The following is a 17,604-nucleotide window of genomic DNA, read 5'->3' on the forward strand; positions in this document are numbered from 1 at the left end:
TGAATGCTAACAAAGAAAACAAATAATAACTTGTTGGTCGTGCAAAGCAAAGTTATTGAAGATAAACAATCATTTCAAATGCTTTTAACTCTTGCATTTCCAACCTGTAAGACAGAAAGAGCAGACTGTAATTGACGTCAGGCTCTGACAAAGCAAAATGTAAAAAATGAGTTCTTTAAACTATTATGAACAAATGCCACCGATATTTGTGGTTCTTGTACAAGAATTCTTTCTGTGTGAGCAGTCTGCCTTGGAATTATGTTTGTATTGAGTGTCTCTGCAAGACATGATTTACATCCAGTGGTCTAGGAAGCAGTTTACGGTTCATGCAGTGTGGTGAAGTAATGGTGTAATAATCTGCTCTGGTGTTGACCTTGTTATAACAAACTATAACTGTATTTTATGCACACCACAGTTATAATGCACAGATATTTGTGAAACAGACTTTCGAGTTTGAGCTGATCTCCAGAGTCTTTTTTGTCTGTCAGTTACAGATTAATTGATCTAAAATCTCTTTTTCTAAATTCTAAATTTGCACATAGACTTAAAATTTAACTAGATGTTCCTAACTATTATTGAAACTGCCTTTATTTTCTTTTATTACTTTTTGCCCTCTCTTCCAATCCCCTCAAAATTAAGTAGGCAAAAATTATACCATAGGAATGTTTTCCCACTTGGAAATTGCAGCTGTCACTTGGCATTAGTGGTACTTCATTTCTTCTCAGCAAGCGATGTAATTGCAAAACACCTATGCAACCATATAATTATTTTTGATTCTTTATATGTGATGGCCATTTCTCATGTTTTATTCATATTTCTATCCACTTAAACAGTTCTTAAGGTCAAGTATCCTCCATGATTGCAGAAACCTGGGCACAGGGCTTTTTTTCTCATGCCTGTAATTTGTGCGTCTAATGAAATGTAACTGGCACACTCAAAATTTCACACAAAAACTGTCAAATTGAATATGTGCACTGTTTGAGCTTCATAATGAAGACTGACTGACAGCTCAGTGAGGAAGATTACTTCTCTAAGCCAATTTGATGTCACAATATCTTCTGTGCTGGGAGATATCTTTGCACAGGGCTCAAGTGTTTGAATGCTGCTAAATATCATTCCAATCCTGTCATTCTGTCTGTGGAAACTACCAGCTTCCTTTCACTATGTCAGCAATGAGATTAAACAGAATTTTTACATATAATACATACATATATATTTTACATAGCCATAGTGATGCCACTCATTGGTTTTGGCAATTTGACTGGTACCATGTTGGTTTTGTTTGGAGCCAGAAGTTACATCTGGATTTGTTAGCAAGCTTAGTTAGTAAGCTTTCTAGCATTAGCTCATCCATATTTGGATGAGAGAACATAGTGCTACGTTATCAGCTAATGCTGTAATATAATGTATAACTATGCCAATGTGCCTGTGCAGTGCTTGTGATAAGTGTTGAATCCAACGACCTCAACTGCCCAGCGTAAAGTGGTAAGGAAACTTGTGGCCTCAAGTTTTGCTTCTTTTGGTAATTGCAGACGTCAGCTTTAATCTACTGTATCAGAGCTGTGCTAAGTTAGAGCTGATACAAAGCCAACATAATTTACATTATGTTTACACTGGCATACCAGCAAATAAACACAAAAGCATGTTGTGATTCAAATTATGATTTATTTTTGTAAAAGATTCATAATTAACTAATAGGATGTTAATTTTTCATTAAGCTAGTTATTGAATACAGTGGTAGATGGTTATGATGTCAAGCATTGATTCTGTATTGGTTTAGTATTATGCATGCTTTGGACTAACTTCTGTAAAGTACTTTTTTGTTACTGACAGCCCAAAGGTGTATCTATCCCCACACCTACAGTCACCATGTATGTGGGAGGAAACCAGAGCAACTCACCAGAAACAAGGAAAATAAAGATAAAACCTTAAAATCAAATAATAAAAATAATATTTTACATAATATGTATATAGCTAGTAAACAAATTGTCTCCTGATATTGCTCCTTAAAATTTAGACCAGACAATGCAAATATATATATTTTTGACCCTTGAAAAAGATATACAGTTATCCTGAGATCCAAAATTAGCCTTTGCTGATCAACTTGTTTATATTTTAGTTACAGGGATAGAACATTTGCAGTATCTGTTTCTGAGAGTATAACTGACCACAAGCTGTTCAATTAAAAAATAATAATCTAAAACTAAGCACACTGCACGTTATGTTTATCACATGTTATCAGATTATGATTGTAAATGTCTTTGTTAGCTAAAAAGTACCTGGTATGAGCAAATGATCCGTACCACCAGTAACAATGGTGAGTCAGTTCAGCCCAACTGTAGAGATTCATTGCTAACCATTGCTTTAGATATTTATTTGCCACAACGCTCTTTGGGATGTTATTATTGTGAGAACCTTAAAGGAAATGTAATGAATTTAGTGTATGCTTATTCACCCAGGTGAATTCTATATTAGAATAATCAAATTAGACCTGTGTAATGCAATAGCACAAACAGATACAGCACACCTCTGTTACTTAATCAACCATATCTTGCATTGTAGTGGAAAAACACTTAAAGTGTGTCAGTGTGGCTCAAGTGCTAGCAGCTATTCACAACATAGCTTGGGGCAACCAGCGTCCCTACTGTGGAAAAACCCAGTGAGAATTTTCTTTCTAATACTTTTACTGCTACTAATACCACCTCTAGATTATGGAAATGCAGTTCTTTCCCCCCCACCTCAATTGTATAGGCGCTTAACCTTTATTTAAGTAGCACTGGCCCATTCTTTGAGAAACGATATATAGTTAAAACCACAAAACAACACAAGTCAACAACAGTAAAGAACATTAAGACACCAATGCTGAAAATAATTGGTCATACACAGGTGTCAGGTCAATTTAAAATAATTTGGAACATGAGGAAACTACCAAAAATACAAAAGAAAATAGAGAGAAAATACTTTTAAAGAAAGCACCAAGAAAATGTGCTTAACAAATTGATTAGACCACCTGTCATAAAAACAAGAAAATACAAATATTCTTGAAGTTTGTCAAACACACGAGTCTCCAGCTATGGCCAGGCAGTTTGTGCCAGGAGAACGTTTGTTGTCAGGTCAACTTTGCCTCCCTACAACTTTGTGTAGTTCTCAAAAGTTCTGAAAATCAAGTTGATGAATCACTGCTTTGACTTCCAAAAGACAAAAGGCTTTTCTGTTTTTGGCCTGTGATCAGAACTTTTGCAGCATTCCTTTATAAAGGTACTGCACATGTATGGAAGCACTATGCATTGCATACTGTTTCCCAACGAGTTCCAGTGAGTCCAGACCTGTAGCTGTTTTTCCCTCCACTAATTATTTCAGTCTCTAACACTTCTGGTTATCACATCTGTTGCACAATCTTCTTGACCAATTGCTGCAATAGTTTCAAGTACAGCTGTCTACACAGTTACATGAAGGAATTTGGTCTGAACATTTTGTTTTACTAGTTTTCCTAAAACTCCTGTCTGTACTTTTTGCTTTGAGGACGTTGTAAGGCATGTCTGCTCCCACCACGACATGCAAGCCTCACCATCTGGCGTGGACACATTTCGGCAGCAGCCTGAGAAGACGCCAAATTAGATTTTGTTTGGAGTAAACTGCTGTTCGTGCTGCTACAAGCTTCAATTTTCTCTCTGTTGGGATATAGCTAATCACTTGTGATTACTAAGCACGCCGCAGGCTAAAGGCGTGTGTATGTGTGACACAAGTATGGATTATATAACTTGTCTCAATTTACTGTGATATTAGGTAGACCTGAGCATTAAAGGGGGTTATATTCAGCTGTGTCTTATTAAAGGTGTATAAACTGAGTGCAGGTGGGTGTACCTTGCACTCCATCTCTCTGTTTAACACGTTTACTGTGTATCGACACTCAGTGGATAATGTCCTGTTCAGCATTAGCAATGCTTTAACTGTCTGTTATAAAGAAAGCAAGGTATAGCGCCAAGGTTACATCAGTCACGCTGTGTAAACTTTATCCACCTGCATTTTGTTGCTCATACCTCCATCTCCATCTTCCCCCTTTCCCCCCAACCCTCTTTCTTTCCACTCTCCATCAGCCGTTGGGATTCTCATCTGAGAGAGGAGAACATAGACGGAAAAAATAAGAGCGGGGATGCAAGGACGCGTGGCGGAGAGAATACTAAGCACCTATGGGTGTTTAACACAAAGCCCTGTACAGACACCCGTGTGCATACACACACAGAGGTGTATATAGGCACACATTTCTCACTTAAGCATGCACACATATACACAAACACACTCTGCTGGGTATTATCAGCCCCCTTGGTGCAGGTTGAATAGAATGTATTTGTACCTCAGGCTTAAACAGTGAGGATTATGGGGGATATGAGGGGAATGCTAAAGCCGGGAGGGAGGCCGACGACCTTGGTATGGACTTGGAAGGCAGGAGGAGGGGTTGGTTGTGGGTGGCGTATCATTCAAAACTGCGGTAAACACGAGGCCTGAAAACAATGATGGTCTTGTGTGATGTGCGCGTCCATTTAAGTAGAAATAACAGCATTAGGGCTGTGAAGAGTTTCATTAGCCCAGTGCGAAGCAACATGTTGGTGAAGAACGAGCTTGTGCTTGTCTGATATTTCCATCAATAACGCATTCGTGCTTTTGTTTTTGCTACGTTTTGTGTTTGCGTGTTTACATGAGCATGTCCGTTCCCATTTTGCACGTGTTTTTGTGTGCCCAATTGTGTGGAAATGGGGGATGCATCATATACTTGTTACAAGTGGCAGGACAGAATGCATAATTCATTTTCATTTGGATTGCTGTAATAGGGTGAGTTTGTGTCTGTGTAGCGGCCGCGGGGAATGTGCTTTTTCTTGCACTAAGTGTGTGTGTCTGTGTGTGTGTGAGAGAGAGAGATTTGGCACATCTGTGTAATAACCTGGGATTGGATGTGTCAGGTCATTTCTACAAGTGTTAAAGAAAGCAAGGAGGAGAGACAGGCAATCTGATGAGTAGAGCTGCATCTCAGCTCATCAGTGTGGGGAAAAAAAGGGGGGGAATGTAGGAAAATTGGAAAGAGATGGGTGTGGAGAGGTAACATGGGTGAACAAACAGCCCGTGGACAGGGGCGGGGATGGAGAGATGGACGATGGAGGAATGAGCTGAAAAGAGGCAGAAGGAGGAGAGAAAAGTAATGCAGGAGTGATGGAGATAAATCAATAGGAGAATGGTGAGGAAAATAACAGAGAGGAACGAGTGAAGAGCTAGGTGAGGGTGGAGAGGAGAGAGAGTTAAGGAACAGGGCGGATGGAGGGATGGTTGATAGAGAAAGGGTTGCGGTTGGAAAAGTTGCAAAAAGGAGAAAGAAGACAGGAATATAATATTTATGTAAATATGTATTAGCAGTGTTTCAAGAAATATCAACAGGATTTATACGGTCTGTTGGCATACATCTGCAGCCTGTGCTTGAAGTCAGCTGGCCTTTGCTGTGCTCATGTGTATGGCCTCTCACCACATTTTTACTAGAACTAAGTTAAACTGTTTACCCATCCATCTTCAACAACTTATCCACTTATCCAGGTCCAGGCTGCAGGGGTTGCCTACTATTGTCTAAGTGATTTCAGTTCATTACATTACAATATAATTCATTTATTTAGCACCAATTCACTACAACAGTTGTCTCAAAGACCTTTAGTAAGCTAAGGTCCTACAAGCCCCAGTCGTCTATGAGAAAGCATTTGGTGGCTGTGGGAAGGAAGAACCCACTTTAAACAGGAAAAGACCTCCCACAGAACCAGAATCAGAGAGGAGCAGCCGTCTGCTGTGACGTATAAGGGCAGGATTACAAGGACAGAAACGCATAGAAAAAAGTGCTTGTATGAATGGGTGAATGAGGGATGTTGTATAAAGTGTTTTGAGTGCTCCAGGACAGTAGATAAGTGCTATATAAGTCCATTTACCAGTACATCATGGGAATCCAGGCAGCTGATATAGCAACACAAGTAAGGGATGATTTTGGGTCACCTGATCTAGTCCTAACTCTAAACCTTATCCAAAAGCACCAGCCTTTCTCCATTTATCAGATCACCAGCAAGGGTGTAGGGTTCGAGCTGTGTGTTTGTATGGCCGCATGCTAAACAGAAGATGCTACATTTCAAAGAAAGTCTCATACATTTGGTTATTTTTGACAGTTTTTCAATTCAAAGCTTTTAAACATGGGTATTCCAACCTGGGAAAAGTAAAGGGGTGGACTTTAGGGGAAAAACTCTAACAGATGGGTTGCCAGTGGCATGGTGGTTGTTAAGAGGTTAAGCCCAGTCTTAAAAGTAGATAGGGTGTCTGTCACATGACCCGCACTGACAGCTGGTTCCACAAAACAGTGGTCTGACAGTTGAAAGTAAGGCTGTACTGTGAGAGCAAAGTGGTCTATTAATATAATATATAGTGCTGTCTTTGGTGGGAAACACAGGTATTTGCCAAAAAAGCTGAGAGTATAATCCTTCCTGCATATTCTGGGTCTGCCCTGGGGTCTTTTTCTAGTTAGACTTGTCCAAAACATCTTTCCTCAGAGGCATGTCGGAGGCATCGTGGCCAGATGCCCAGACCACCTTTCATTAAGGAGCTTCTCATCCTAAAGGCAGCATCTAGACAACCTTCAGAGAAAGCTTATTTCTACAATCTCAGAGAGCTGATGCGGTTCATCTGGACATTGCGTTTTCAGTGGGAGAAACGTTTGAAATGGGTGAAACGTTTCTCCCGTTGAAAAAACTTTGGCCAGATGAACAGACAAAGCTTTCTGCGATTTCTGGGATTGAGCATGCAATGAGACCTTATTTTACAACCTTATTCTTTCTGCCAAAACCAGCAGTTTGAGGCCATAGAGGGTAAGTTAGGTGTTTCACCAAACAAACCGAACTGAAAAATAACGGATCTATCATATACTTAAATAAATCTAAGCATTTTTTGTATGTGAGCCCCCTGAATAAAAGGTCTACATGTTGGTGTTAGAAATGAATAGTGTTGAAAAAAATGACTATTTTGACAGTCTTAAAAGAAACCTTTGTTTTTCTCTAAAAGTGTCAGGCTGTACTTCTAATAGAAAAAGGTCCAGATAAAGTCACCTATGATGAAACAAACAAACAAACAAAAAGCAGCCATAAAGCTATTGACAAAACACAGGCTGTAAAAGCTGATTGAACCACACTGCATTTGAAAAACTAGTGGCTGTGCATTCATGCTAGGTAGGAGGTCCATGTAAAAATAAAGTTGAAGTGCTGCTGACAAAAATCTGAAAAGCTCTCTTTGCCATTTTGCATGCACTTTTTAGATGGTATCGAACTCGAGCTCAGCAGTCTATCATTCCCCCGTCTACTTTCAAGTTGTGCACAGTGTCAGGCTTCAGTCTTGGATCATGTGGTAAAAATAACATCTGTGGAGTTTAGTTTAGTTTTAGTTAGCTTTTATACAGCTCTGAACAAAAAACTGATAAACTTACACTGAAGGACAACTCTGCCAAATGCCTACTTTATTAGGTTATTAATCACCAGAATTATCTATTTTAAAGAATATTTGTTCTCAGTATATAGCTGGGATTATGTAAAGGTGGAGTTGTGCTAGTCAAAGTGCAGTCAGTTCATATTCTTAATGAAAATCAAGGATCTTAATCTTTAAAATTCAATTCAATTCCATTTATTTATACAATGCCTTTTTTTTTCTAAAACTTAATGCCAAATAAAAATACAAGCTATCCTGGATGCTTGGTTTACAAATGTAGTCGATACGATAGCGATACACGATTGTATCCCTATGCCAGGACAGAGAACAGTGGTTCCATGGTGTAATGGTTAGCGCTCTGGACTCTGAATCCAGCAATCTGAGTTCAAATCTCGGTGGAACCTATATTTTGGACAGGCGTAGATGCCCACTGCTTCTTTGAGTGAATGGGTTAAATGCAGAGGACTACAAAATTTCCCATGTGTGGGATAATAAGAGTTTAAAAATTAAATTAAAATTAAAAATTATCTTTCAACCAGAATCCTGAAAGTTGTGAGAAAGCCTCAACTCTGGTAAAAAAAAAAAAAAAAAGAAAAGAAAAAAGAATTGACTTTTGAGTATTTCTTCAAAAAAAACAAAAAAACAAAAGAGATAATTTCCTTGACAGTGGATGGAATTATCATAAATAATTTATGACCATTTTAAATCTTTTGCCAAACTCACAGGTACTCACAGAACTTTTTTTCCTGGATGCCTTAGCGATTCCTTTAGATCTCAGCAGGATGACACCATGAAAGCAAAGAGAACACAACCGCAGATGTCAAAGGTTCAAATAACACAAGTTCCACCACTCGTTTCTACTCATTAGTGCCTAACCTGGAAACTGAGAGTCTATTTTTATCTGTTTGATGATGCGATGAACTTTTTCCCCACGACTGAACAATTAAACTGTTCAAGTATTTCACTTTTTTATTGGGCACTGCTTTAAGCACCTTAGCACCCAACAGGTTACGGGAAAAAACCCTATAACTTAGGTATAGAGTCAGGTTTTACCTGGATACTAAAAAAACATATTTTCAATAAGCAGAAGATAATAACTCTTTTTTACTATGAGATATCAATTTGGGTGTGTCAAATAATTAAAGGGGTAGATATAAAAATGAACCTAGACCTAGGCTTAAAACAGTTAACTGGACACCTGATGGATGTCAAGACGGCCAATCCAAACCTGAAGCAGAGACAAGGAGGAGTTGGGGAATGTAGAAGGATAAAATGGGGAATGTAGAATTATAAAATGAGGAATAAAAACTATGACAGAGTCAAGTTTAAATAAATCTGAATGGAGTCAGATGGAGAACAAGCAAAGAGGATATGAGAACAGAAAACAGCTTTAATGAGGTGTGATAGATAACTGGAAAGGGGGCTGTTGGGTATTATACCTCACTCAACAATGGGGTATATGATTGTGTGTGTGTGCGTGTGTGTGCTTGTGTGTTTGTGTGTTTGACGTTAAGGTGAGCTGATCAGTCACTGGAAACTCCCCCGTATGTCCCTCACTACGAGCTGTTTAAGGTCAGTTCGTCCCCGTGGCAACATGGAACGTCAGTGAACTCCCCTACCATCACTGCCACTGCTCCCAGAAACCACGACACGACTCTGGCCAAATGCCATTGTTTGTGTGTGTGTGTGTGTCTGTGTCTGTGTGTGTCTGTGTGAGCGTGGATGTACACGTATTTGTGTTTCCTGAACTCTGACAAACGCCACTGACCGGTGACACTATCAAGCCAAACAACAGGGTCTTGGTAGGGTTTTCAGATCGTGTTAGGAGGGCTGGCTTTACAAAGCCGAGGCCACGCTCACACACAAACATACACTAACAGCAGCCAGCTTTTTGTTTTACCCTTCTTTGCTACTGCTATTTTTTTCCCCCAAAAGTTTATACTAGTGTGTGTGTACCTGATATTTATGTACAATATGTGTGTTGTCCTAGATAGACACACACACGCACATACACAATCTGCCAACTGCACAGGTAGTAAACTAATTGGACTTTAGGCCATGCATTTACTTCATATGCATTAATGTGACTGTGCATATAACCGTGGCCCTTCTCATTTGCCTCCAGTGACAGGCTCGCCTCTCCTCGCTAATACTAACACGATGCTGCTTAGCTTCTAATTAAGATGTATGAGTCACCATGTCCGCTTGTGTGCGCGTGTGCGTGAGAGAGAGAGAAAGAGACAGAGACTGTGTGTGTCTCATCATCATAGTCTGCCACACATGAATGGTGCTGTCCGCGTTGTGTTTGGCAGGGTTGAATGGTTTTGCGGCCAGGAACGTTGTCTAATTTAAGATGTCACACATGCTTGGTAGCTCATTTACACAAGCCGCACACGCACTCACTATACTGTAGTAGCAGGCGACAAGCGCCCATCCAAAGGGCGTACACACACATGCACAAACTTGTGCCACGGAACATCTTGATGGACAGACAGTTGGGCGAGGGGGTGTTGATGAGACATACACACAAATGTCATCTGTTTGCGAACCCACACACACGAGAATGTACCACTTTTTAAAAACAGCAGCCACTGTGCCTTCAGTTCCCTGGCAGGGTGATTACTACTTTTATCGTTATGCTCATCATCAATCATCAGCCCACAGACACATGCATGGTGACATAAAAGTGCTCCAGCTCCTTAACACACATGTAACATTCTTGTTAATGGCTGTGTCTTATGAGCACAGATACACATACAAGTGGATGGAGTGAAAATCAAAAATTCTGATAAGTTTCTTTTTTTACAAATCGCGTGAGTAAAAATGGAAATATTTTCATTACCGAGAACTAAAAATGTTTGGCTGCACATGACACTGTACTTTCAGTCAGTGTCAGGTGCAACTCCATAGCAATATAATATGTGTAAAATGGTCACCATCCTACATGTTCTAAACGCAGTAACAACATAGCAGTTACTAATCAACCAATACTGACATTTAAACTGAGTTTATGTGGAAGGAGAAAATGTATGGTGACCTAAAACCTTTCAAGAATTAAAATTACTTCTAATTCCATGAAGGATAAAGAATGGGATGGCACAGATCAAACAACAATCCATCAGTGTAAAAACAGCACCAACTTGTCAGGGATCAGAGGTGGGAAGTTACGACGTACAAAGCAAACATCCTGCAAACCAAACCAAGCTATACTGACTTTGTGTTATTCAAATGTAAAGCACTGTGTTGGCCTGGTGCAGAGTGGCTGTGGTGCTCATGGTCAGAGTTAGTTTACATCAGGTGTAGCAGAGATGAATTTACCTTTAAGATGATGATGCTTCACTGAATTTTGTATAAAGACAGTATAAACAGTGTAGTGTCAGTGTAGGGCCAAGACAGCTCGTGAAACTGGTGACATCTGGTTGCATTGTATAAATCCACATAGACACTAAACACTAGACTGAAAAACCCAGTGGAGCTCACATTAGAAATTATTGTGATGACTGAGTTGTGATTCTTTTCCCTGTGCTGAGCCTCTACATAGATCTCCCCCCCCCGCTAAATCCCACTTTAACCTGTGACTGTACTCATTTTACTGTTTAGGTGTGGGGGTAAAATCACCCTCTACAATGTAGGCAACAGAAAATGGTTCATTTTTAAAATGAACTTTCACTGCTTTTGTCCTACATAAAAGATTCAAACAGAGTACATTCTTCTGAAATAGAATTCAGATTGCATTGTCATGTAATAATGTTATTTTATACGAAAATAGTTCGTAGGATTGTCCTTCAAGGAGCTTCTGTTTACTTTCTCAATTTCTTACTAAAGCTTAATTTAATCAGTGTCATATATATGGTAGAAGAACCACCTTTTTAGTGAAGTGCTCTATTTTTGACTGAGTTTGGTATCAACCTTGTGGTATTACCTAACCAGTCCTATTAGGGTTTGTTAATACTGATGACTAATATTTTTCTTGTTTTATTCTCTGGATATAAGAAAGAAGACATTGATGTACTAACTAGTGAAGACAGTGTGTTGAAAAGATGGAAGAAGTAGATTGAGGAGCCAATGAATTTAGAAAATGAGAGTGAGAGGATGGATGGAGGATAGTCAGTGGAAGTGCAGACGATTTGTAAGCAGGAAGTGAGGGAAGCTATGAAGAGGATTTAGAGTGGAAAGGGTTGGTTCAGATGACATACTAGTACAGGTAGGAGATATCCTTTTTAACCAGATTGTTTAACATAATCTTGGGGAGTGACAGGATGCCTGAAAAAGGCGAAAAACTATATTATACCAATTTCCAACAAGGTTGATGTGTAGAGCTGAGTAACTACAGAGGGACAAAGCTGGTGAGCCACACCATGAAGATATGGGAATGGGTTGCTGAAGTAGAAGTCACACATTGGTCAAAGGTGGGGGTGGGATTACATCAGAGATCAGCTCTGATACAATTCGTATTTGCAGTGGTGATGGACAGGTTGACTCATGACGTCAGGCAGGAGTCTCTGTGGACTTTGACGTTTGCAGATGACACTGATCTGTAGTGAGAGATCACAGGTGAAAGAGAGCCCGGACAGGTGCAGGTATGCTCTGGAGAGAAAAGGGATAAAACTCAGTAGAAGCAAGCCAGAATACATCTTCGTGAATGAGTGGGAGACAGGTGTACCAGTAAAGCTGCAAACAGCAGAGGTATTGGAGGTAAGATGACTTTAAATACATGGGATGAACCACCCGAATCAATGTACACTCCACAAGAGAGGCGAAGAAGTGAGCGCAGGCAGGGTACAGTGGGTGGAGAGGAGTGTCAGGGGTGATTTGTGAAAGGGAAGCTTTACAAGATGGTAGCGAGACCTGCTATGATGTATAGTTTGGAGATGGTTGCACTGACAAAGGCACAGGAGGAGGACCTGGTGGTGGCAGAGTTGAACATTTTAAAGTTTTCATTTGGAGTGAGAAGGATGAACAAGATTAGAAATCAATATTTCAGAGGGACAACACAGGTTGAGCAGCTTTGAGATGAAAAAGGAGCAGACAAAAGAAGAAGTGTTTCATATTTTTCCTGAAATCAGCCCATTTTAATTCCAGGAACTGAAGCCAGTTTTTATAGGAATCCCAGCAAATAAACATGTTTCTTTCTAATAAAAACTTCAGGTAAGTCTTAGGCTTTTAAAGCAGCAAAAAATACAACAAGGAGAAGTATCTAAATATGTGTTCACAACATGGCATGTCAATTATTCGGATCATCATTAAGGCCAAAAAACCCAGAATTTATTCTTCAATACTATTAGTAAAATATGAGCTACATTCACATCCAGCATGCTGAGCCGCTCTGCTGGTGTGAGGCTGTGAACACAAAGTATTCAATCTACTGTAATAATAACAAAGCAATAAATTATAGCCTTTGCTATGGCCCTTTCCTCAGAAATGTTGTCATGCTGAGATTCTAAATATCACACAGTCTGCTTGTTGACACTCCTGAAGATCTTCTTACCTGGTCACACAATCTGCATTTAGCACCACCATCCTCCGTGCTGCAAGCCAAAGCTGGTAACAGACATTGTGTTTAGCTTGATTGACAAAATAGCCTGCTAGCTACCTGTAACATGTACTAGCTATCTGTATGAGGCTAACTGCAGTAATGATGCAAGCAGCCTGAGGCGTTGAATGAGGCATTACCATACAAACATAGTTCCTCAAGATCATTCTAGGAAGTTGGAAAATGGTTCTATTAATTAGCCACAAGGCTTTGTATTCATTAATAGACATTTTTGGAATGTATTGCACCCAAGTTGTTTTTTTCCTGTTTCCTGTCATTACATTTTCTGGGAATTGGGAAAAGGTCTTGACTTGTCTTTCTGGGAATTCCCTGGATTAAACTGTAGTGCTGATATGTGTGTTGCTGGATAACACTACAAGTAATGAGTAGTGTAAAAAATTACTTTGAACTAGGGCTGTCAACATTAATGCGTTAACGCCTCATCATGATTAACACGATTAAAATTTTTAACGCATTTTAACAAATCTGAAGCGCAGAATGGACACACTTTGGACAAAACTGCCCGAGATGCATTGACAGAGACATTTCAGGGATTTTGAGTCATTCTGCGCTCCAGATGGGTTAGTTGCGTTAAAAGTTTTAATCGAATTAACCGTGATGACAGATTAATCCGCTTTAATGCATTAATGTTGACAGCCCTACTTTAAACAGATAAAGTCATAGATTACTTTAAAAAGTGCAGTGCGACGTTTAATAGATTACAGTTGTAAGTAGCATTTTATAAGAAGCACCACTCAAGGAAGAGAGTTCTGAGTAAAATCTGAGAAAAGGAATGTTGCATTGCTGCTTTTAGGTATTTCATATGCCTTGTAATCAAGATACTATAATCTACTATAAGTACAGTGTGACAGCCTTTATGCTTTTGAAGTTTCTAACAATCAAAAGCAGCTATATTGTATGTGGGCATGGTAACATGCTCACAATGGCATTGTGTAGTAGTCATAGGGTCTGTATAATGTTTACTACCATTTCTATTTTAGTTTAACACCACCAGCACACTGCAGTAGGCTGATGAGAAAGTCAGAACAGTGGCATTTGACAATGAAATGTTATGTTCAGGGTCTAGTACCTGGAAAATAATCCCTCCAGAGTATTCTGGATCTACTTTGGGGTCTGGGGGTGGGGGTGGAGGGGCATCCTTATCAGACGTCTGAATCACCTGAACTGGCTCCTTTTCTTACAAAGGATCAGGGGTTCTAGTGTGAAGCCCCCATGAATGGTGAGCCCAAACCACACAAAAGAACTTCCAGTGAATTCTCAAAGCTTATAACCATGTGTGAGGGGTGTAACTGGTCAATCGCTCAAAGCGCTTTTATACAACATGTCTCATTCACAAGCACGTTTTTCTACACCTAAGTGCTTTTGACCAAACAGTCACACTCTGATATTTGCATCGGAGAGCAACTTGGGACTTTGCTATTTTCCCAAGAATACTCAGACATACAGCCTGGAGCAGCCAGGAATCAAACCACCAACCCTCTTTTTCGTAGATGACCTACTCTACCTCCTGAGCTACAGATGATAATAGGAGCTACCAAAGTCAGTTATCATCCACCTGTGCTGACTTGCCTATTCTGTCTGTCTATCCTGCTTGTGCTCCCTCTTTCTCCAGTCAGGGTGAGTAGTTTTTACTCTGTTACTTGGTTTCAGAGGTGGGTGCTCCTTTGTGCCTTTCAGCCCTCCTGGCGAGCACACCTGAAAACAGTTTGCTGATTAACTAACTTGTTTTGCAAGCGGTCATCACCTGCTGCCTTCTTAAGGCTGACGAGATTTTTCAGTTGTTACCAGACCACTGAGTCTACTGTAGAGGTGGAGTTTGGCTCCATGTTCTCTCGGAAGCTTCTTTTTTGTGCCAAAGCCACTGTCATTGTTAAGTGTGTGCGCGTGCGTGTGCGTACCTTTGGACTTACCTATGGATCAAGCTTCAGCTAAAACGCAGCCAGCCCTCCCACCTGCTCCCCTCTGTTGTTATTGTCTGAGTCAAACATTCTGCTGTCTGCATTAAACCTGTTCAACTTTGATCCTTCTGTGCTGCGTGTGAGTCCAGGTCAAGTCCAATTCCATGAAAGAACAATCTGGTGGTTATGGACCCGACGGACATGTACCTAATCCAGAGAGCCATTACCTTTCATGGAGCTGTGCTGGGAGAACATGAGTGAGTCCTCTGTCATCTCGCCTCCACACGAGACGTCTTCTGTCAACGTTATTTATTATTCATTTATTAAGGGGTAGAACACTCAAATGGACTTAGTATAAGCAAGAGCTTCATTAGCATTTTTTACTGCCTGAGTTCATTATTAAATTTCAATGTGTATTTGATAAAGGTTCAGGTTCAGATGCTGCTGCTCCCAGAATATTTAGTCTGTGACAGGAAGAAGTGTGGAGGGTTACTCCATGGATTTGTTTGGATTTTGGCTGAGGACAGTGGTTGGGAGGACAAAGCTTCCCATTGGGCTTTTTCTCATTGATTAAATAATTACATGAGGAGTGAATTAGCTGCTCCAGCATTGCCTGATTACCTTCACTCACTTGATTCTATGGGTACTGGGATGGACAACCACTTTCATAAGCACTGCCTCACTTAAGCTTATCGTTCCTGTGAGGCTTCATTGTGGATAGCTTCCACTTTCACTGAACATGGAAAGAGAGCGAGTATGATGAATTAGGTGCTGAACCGATGCAATTCTAAGGTCTCACCTGTCTCTAGAGGAAAGTAGCAGAAGAACTGAGACTGGGACGTGTTTATACTGTGGCGAGAAAGAACATTTCATTGAATCCTGCCCCCCAGTGACCAAAAGACCTCCCTATTTCATTTAATGGTTTCAGCCAAGATTTGATGTGAAAATTATTCCGTGTCTCACCAAACTTTAAATTATTCCAGGGAGGAACAAAGTTTTTTGGACATAAAAAACTAACTAAACAACTTGACATTCCGTTAGAACGCCCACTCCAGGTCTCCACTCTAAGTGGCAACAATCTTGTCCATATTACCCCCCACCTGTCTCTTCTGCTCTCTGGAAATCAGTTAAAACATCTACCTGTACATTTTTGATATGACGCATACGCCGCTTGTTCTGGAACACCCCTGGCTTAAGACTCACAGCCCCACTATAGTGTTCTCTAAACAAGACAACTGACTAGAGCCTCTTTTGCTATGAATGTTGTTTACAGTCTGCTTTCCCCACCTAATCCTCATTCCATGCTTCCCCATTCTGAAACTTAAGACCTGTTTCCCCTGTGTATCGTGACTTAGTAGAGAGTTAGTACCATTTTCCATCAGTTGACTCCCAAGCCACCATGAGGCACAATATTGAGCTATACATCACATGCGTTTTGTCTACACTAAGATCTTATAATTATGCACGTAACATTAAAAACAGATATAAAAGTAAAATATACAAATATAAAATCTTTAAACCTACATAAAAACTGCCCAACTTGGGTTTTGTCTGTCCAGTCAGATGAGTATGAGTCACACATTTGAAAAATGGTATCGGGTGTATTATGACATGGATGTGTCTACCAAATTTCATGGCACACAACAGTTGTTAAGTCAATTGAATGTGTGAACTTGTCGCTATTAAAGGAATTAAAGGAAATCTATATCTGTCTTGACCGATGTGTCTGATAATTGTTGATGTGACAGACTGACAGAGTAGCATTTCCTAGAGACATGCTGTTAACAGTCAGCAGCAGGTTTATTGTCTATATGTAGAACTATTCTGATGTTAAAATGAATGAAACCTATTCTAATGAAGGTTAAAATGCTTTTGTTCATTTTGTCAAATTCATTCAACTAGTCAGGCTAAATCAGATAATACAAATCAGAAGTGTTTCCTCGGTCTCCCAAGCAAGACATCCAATCCACACAAAATTTTCACACAGTATGTTGACTGATTTCACTGTTGATTTGCACAATGCTTGCTAGCCAGACTGTTTATCATCCACTGAGGGGCTTTTTGTTGTATTGCTGTTTCACACCACCAAGGCATGCTGGCAGGCTGCTGCCAGGAGGCCGATTCTACCCAGCCAGTACGTCACAGCTCAGCTAGGAGACTTTAAACAACGGTTCCCACACACAGACAAACACGCCTCCTCCCTGTTGTTCCATCTTCATAAATTTCAGCAGATTGTAGCCCTGCTTATCCTTACTGTTACATCTTCCACTTTTGATTCTAAACATCCAAAGTAATTGCATGCAAATCAGTGTTTCAGACTTGTTTTTCTTTCTTCACATTGTTCTCAATGAGCCATTTCACTTTGTCTGCTGAGTTACAATGTTTAATCAAAGGCCATGCTGTTTTTCAGCAGGCTCGTAAAGACAATTTATCTAGTAGAGGGAAAAGTTTAATGCGAGCAGCCAAAGCACTGAAACATTTCACTGAATGAATGTAACAGCATTTCTTAGTGAACCTTTCAAAAGTTCTCAAGCCTTTTTAACAGATAAACTCAACTAAAAACAGAAATTCTCTCAAGAATTTAAACTGTGCTTGTTCTTTGGCTACGAAGAGAAATATGCATTGGTTATACATGCAGATATTCCAACATAGAAATGT

The 17,604-nt window shown here is 40.0% G+C and overlaps 1 non-coding gene across 1 annotated transcript; it reads left to right on the top strand.

The window, feature by feature from the left end:
- The first annotated feature begins 7,826 nt into the window (after positions 1 to 7,826).
- trnaq-cug (transfer RNA glutamine (anticodon CUG)) lies at positions 7,827 to 7,898 on the top strand. Its single transcript has one exon. It is a non-coding gene; the product is annotated as a tRNA-Gln (tRNA).
- Positions 7,899 to 17,604: the final 9,706 nt, after the last annotated feature.

This window comes from Oreochromis niloticus, linkage group LG5, assembly GCF_001858045.2.
Source record: "Oreochromis niloticus isolate F11D_XX linkage group LG5, O_niloticus_UMD_NMBU, whole genome shotgun sequence".
Taxonomy (NCBI): domain Eukaryota; kingdom Metazoa; phylum Chordata; class Actinopteri; order Cichliformes; family Cichlidae; genus Oreochromis; species Oreochromis niloticus.